Below are 5,610 nucleotides of genomic sequence, written 5' to 3' on the forward strand. Positions count from 1 at the left end.
AAAATTACCTTACCCTAAGGGGGTAAATGGATAATTTATAAAACAAAAAAAAAATTTCAAAACTCCAGGACAACATTTGTGTTCCCTTGCAGGCTATTATCATTTTAGTCAGAAGTTTGCAACGCAGCGAAGGGGCCGGATCGGACGACTATATCATATAGCTGCCATCGAAAAATCTTTGGAAGAAAAAAAACTTTGCCTGTTTATAACATATGTCCATTTACCTTGAGACTCGGTTGTTTTCTATTATTTCGGAATTTCGATTTTAATTTTTTTGAAAGTCGAAAAACTATATAATTTAGCTGTCATATGAACGATCGGAACGATAGTAACGAGCCATATTCGTCTGCCCGGTTTTAGCTAAATGAAAATCGCACGACTATGTATATCATGTAACTACATAGGAGCGATCGGTATATGTAGAGGTAAATGTAAAACTGTGAATGTTAAACTGTAAATGTAAACTGTAAATATAATAATGATAGGTAAATATATTGAAAGTTTATATTCAGGCCTGCTCCGGTTATCGAAAACGGCAAGATTTTTTCGATTTCGTTTTTGAAAACGAAAAATTGGTGCTCCGGTAATCGAAGATTTTTTCGATTTCAAAAACGGGCACCTTTTTCTTGCCGGAATGAAAAGTAAATGACTTTTTTATATGAAATCAGATCTTATTTACAAAAGGAAAAAAATAGTTTTCTCAGTGGTCTATTGATGTTTATTCCACACCACCACAAGATCATTCTGGCAAGTAGTTATTTTATAAAAAATGTATTTCTGATCCCTCCTCAGATTTGACAACACAATTTTTGTTCAACCAGTTTTCTCGGTTTGGCGATAGGTCGATAAGTTCACCGCAAAAAGTTATCGCCAAGGTTGCCATACTGTTGGTGGAACGAAACAGCCAGTTAAAAATACTTATAAAATATAATTGAATACATTAATAACTTTAAAGGACTGCCAAAATGGTTGTTTATAATTAATGCTATTAAATGTGATTACTGAAATGGTCCAAATTAACCAAATAATTATTTGAGACCACCGGAATTAAAACTGTGAAAAGTGTGGCAGCATCTTAGATGGCTAGATTTGCTTAACTTTAGCATTTTTTGGCTTAGAAATAGGGCAATTGTAAATATAATAGGCAGTACTTTACGTTGTTTGCTTGTTACCAAAAACACAAGTTAGCTGCTTGAGCAGTGAGAAACGATGAGAAAACGAAACATTTCGATAGCAGAAATTTGCCGAAAACCGGAGCAGCTAAAAACGAAAACGGTTCGTTTTCGCTCAAAACGAAATCGAAAAAATTTTACGATTACCGGAGCAGGCCTGATTATTTGGATTTTTAGCAAATAGGCATTTCTATATTAAGGTCCACCAAAAAACTAAACGTTCTCTAAGATCTTTTTTGACAAAGCATATCTTAAAACAGCTATCGAAATATTCGAATACAATGTTGCGAAAACTCGATTTTTCTTTGTTTTGATGAAAAACATCATAAAAAGGGCATGTTACTTTGACCTTTGATTTCTAACATCTCTCAGAGAATGCAAAAACTCGAAAATAAACGCAAAAGAAAATATGCGATTACCAATAAGGTACAATTTTGATTTTCATTGTCGCTTCCTTTTATGTCCCGTGCAAATCTAATTCAAATTAAATTTAAAAAAAAATTAAAGTCATTTTGGAATAAACTTATAAAAGTTTTTTAGAGGCATCTGTGCATTAAAATATTCCCGCTGAACTGAAGGTTAGGTAATAGGGTCTTCCCACACACCGTCAAAGCGCATCCACCATCCGTTGAACAAACGGTCCATAAGGTTTTGCCGTTCCAAATTTTCTCAAATGGACCTGCATCAAAGCGCATCTAAATCTAACGACCGTTTGTTTGGCGATAGTTTTTCGGTGCAACTCTGATTTATTCTTCTCAACAGTGAAAATTTACCTAACACTACGAAAATGTAAACAAACTTGGTGAGGAACAAATGCAATATGGAATTTAAAATGTGGTGCCAAAGCTACAAGCATGCCCAAAATAGTTGTTGGCGTTTTTTTTTTTTTGTATATTCTTGCCCCAAAGTGTCCCCAATTGCTACTATTTAATATAAAACGCCTACATCTACTTTAATTATAGATTTGGGAAGCCTATACCACCTATACACACTCATCGGGGAATTTGACCTTTGTTAGAGAAAAATCATTAGAGAAACTCAAATTCCTAATCCAATTCATTGTAAGTTAGTGCGGATAAAATCTGACGCAATCTGTGCTTTTGTGGTTGTACAACAGCCAAAATAGTTGGTAAATGCTCTATTTCAATTTTGCAACTGCCAATTCGACAGCCTTTGTTTACGTTTTCATGAGCCACAGCTGATCGATCAGCTGTTCGGATGCACTTTAACGCAGCTCTGTGGGAACACGAGTTTCACTTTTTTTTTAAATCCCAACCGTTCTTCACAAATGCGCTGAGTGGGAAGACAGTCAGGCCTGCTCCGGTAATCGTAAAATTTTTTCGGTTTCGTTTTGAGCGAACACGAACCGTTTTCGTTTTTAGCTGCTCCGGTTTTCGGCAAATTTCATTTCATTCTATTTATATTTTATAAGTATTTTTAACTGGCTGTTTCGTTCCACCAACCATATGGCAACCTTGGCGATAACTTTTTGCGGTGAACTTATCGACCTATCGCCAAAACGAGAAAACTGGTTGAACACGGCAAAAATTTTGTTGTCGAATCTGAGGAGGGGTCAGAAATAATTTTTTTATAAAATAACTACCTGCCAGAATGATCTTGTGGTGGTGTGGAATAAACATCAATAGACCACTGAGTAAACTATTTTTTTCCTTTTGTAAATAAGATCTGATTCCATATAAAAAAAGCCATTTACTTTTCAATCCGGCCAGAAAAAGGTGCCCGTTTTTCAAATCGAAAAAATCTTTCGTTTTCGATTACCGGAGCACCAATTTCTCGTTTTTAAAAACGAAAACGAAAAAATCTTGCCGTTTTCGATTACCGGAGCAGGCCTGAGTATAAAATATAGTTATTTTACACAATTAAAAAAAATTTGTATACATTTTATCAATCCAATTGCAAACTGTAAGGATATACAAACTTTGGCGTGCGAAGTTAGCTTCCTTTCTTGTTTTTTTTATTGTTTCAAAAGCACGGAATCAAGAGGGTAACACAGTTTTGCAGCGGAAAAAAATACCTTTTGAAGTGTGACCGATCTATTCACTATTTCTTTGGCGTTCTTGAAGTGCAAATTATGCGGCCATACTTTTTTGACAACAGAAATATTTGAAAACAGGCGATAGTGGATCAGTATCCGGCTCTGGCAAAGCGATAAAATAGCCTTGATGGCCTGCGGCTTCCTTATTTATATTTTTACTATTTCACCCAGACACTCATCTTCCAAATACATAAATATAATTACCCAATTTCAAAATGTTGAATATTCTTATAGCTATTTAAATTAATAAACTTTTTCTGCTCTCTGAACGCCTAAATTATACTTTTCCGCGCATTATTGTGGGAGATTCATAACTTTAGATACATATGTGAACGAACTGTAAGACAAAGCGAGGGGTAAATATTATTATTTCTCGACGCCGCTCTGGAAAAACTAAAAGTGTGCCCTCCAGAATTTCGATTTCGGGTCTCGGGTTTTGGTACAGGCCTTTAAAGCGGCGCTCATGACCAGCCGTACAGAGGCACCTTTAAAACAAAAACCGTTGCATCAAAAAGTCATGATCGCAAAACCGTTTTAAACCATACATATCCTACAGAGAATTTTCTGAGGTTATTAAATCTACTTTATCTCCATTTCTGATTCTCTCTCGATCAACGAAGTGATCTATAAGATATTGTATCGTTTTATTTGAATACAATGAAATCAATCATAATTAATAAACCCTTGTGAATTATATAAATCTTTGTTATCGGAATTTTGTTTAAAGTTTCCTATTTCAATGCCTTAAAATAAATATTGTAATAAATAAATCACGCAAAGCAATGGAAAATCCCAGGACAGGAAAGCGCCGCTGATCATAGGCGGGTCGGACACTGGAGGCTAAAAGCGGATCTGACAGCTAGGCTGATAAGCGATCTGATGTTTCTTTCTCTGAAATTATCAGCTCGCTTGTAAGCCCACCCAGCAGACAAAAACTCCGTAAAAAATATTAAAAACTGAAGTTTTGCGGACTGCAGGCGGACAAAACGTCCGATTTTAGGCTCAAGAACGGTAGCAAAGTAAATTACTTGTCCTGTGGTTTGTGGCAGCAAAACCTCTCATTTTCGGAGCACGAACTAATAGCGTTTGCGGACGCTGTGGCGAGACCGGAAACAGTACCAATAGCAACCCCTTTACGAGACCCGAAAAAGGATCGTTTGCTGACCGGTGGCAATACCGCAGGAAGTACTGTTTGCAGACCTTTTGACGATGCGTTTCAGATACATTTTTAATATCTATTTCCAACTAAATTTTTTTAAAATTTCGGTTTTTTAAATGTAAATAAAACATACATTTATTTATGTTTATCAATTTTTATTATTTATCATTATTTTACTTAAAAAATAAACATTTTACTTAAGATTTGTTCATTTCCTTAAAACTAATAATACTTAATACTAATACAAACCGTCCTGTGCATTCTGCTTTTGTGTCGCTCTATCGAAATCTGCGTCCTCCAACGCAAATTTGTTTATAAAAGCGGCTGTAAAAATATAAATTATTATAAGTATATAAGTATTAAAAAATATACGAAAAATATACATACCTTTGACGGATGACGTAATAAGCATCTCTCGAATGGACATTTTGGACTCTGTCCCAAACCAGGACCATTGGCGCGCCACTGCGTCGGAAATTAAGTCTCCCAGCATAAATAAATATAAATCTAGTCAATATTAGTTCATTAGTATGAGATTGTACATATTAGTCAATTTAAATTTAACACTTACCGATGAAAACACGTGCGTCTTGTAAAAAACTGTTCACTCACGTCCGCACAACTCGCCGGTCAAAAGGAAAAGAGTCGCAACGGGAAAAATTCCACAAACCAAAAGAGTTAAAAGATGGTGCAATAATATTTGCCTCTCGCTCATTTGCAGCGAAATAACAAAAAACAGGCAAGCGACAAAAGAAGGAAGGAGAAGAACCGTTCATCGAGTTCTAGAAATTTCGTTGACGACAAGATTTTTAACGCGTGCAGTGTGTTTTAGTGTCCGTTAGCGGGACATTTGCGGCATTTGCACGGGTCCCAGTGTTCGCCCGTTTCAGTATCCGTTTTCGGCTCAGGTTTCGACAATTAGGCAAACCTATTGCGGTAAGTCCGCTATTTGGCCGCCCACTGTACGTTTCAGTGTCCGTTAGCAATACGTTTTCGGCATATTCACGAGCAACGCCACATGGTTTGCTTTTCGTCCGTTTGCGCGTCCGTTTTTGAGCATTCCCCGAACCTAATGCGGAAACTCCGATTCGTTGTTCGCATTTAATATTTTTAGCGGACATTTCTCGGATCCATCCGCACCGAGACCGCTCTTTGCCTGCTGGGTACATACTTACTATTAATCAGTATATATTTTAAGCCCATCTATTAAATGTAAACACACA

At 36.3% G+C, this 5,610-nt stretch overlaps 1 protein-coding gene across 7 annotated transcripts in view; it reads right to left on the minus strand.

Annotated features, from left to right (window-relative positions):
• The window catches only part of LOC108077210 (uncharacterized), a 32,144-nt gene extending 31,608 nt beyond the window's left edge, over positions 1-536 (minus strand). For 2 of the 7 annotated variants that reach the window (XM_070287628.1, XM_070287627.1), the window contains exon 1: positions 225-514. The gene's annotated coding sequence lies outside the window, so the exon portion shown is untranslated. Of the gene's footprint in view, positions 1-224 lie in introns of all 7 variants that reach the window. The other 5 variants (XR_011445467.1, XM_070287631.1, XM_070287630.1 and 2 more) reach the window with 5 other exon arrangements.
• Positions 537-5,610: the final 5,074 nt, after the last annotated feature.

The sequence above is a fragment of the Drosophila kikkawai genome, chromosome 4 (assembly GCF_030179895.1).
Source record: "Drosophila kikkawai strain 14028-0561.14 chromosome 4, DkikHiC1v2, whole genome shotgun sequence".
In the NCBI taxonomy this organism is placed as follows: Eukaryota; Metazoa; Arthropoda; class Insecta; order Diptera; family Drosophilidae; genus Drosophila; species Drosophila kikkawai.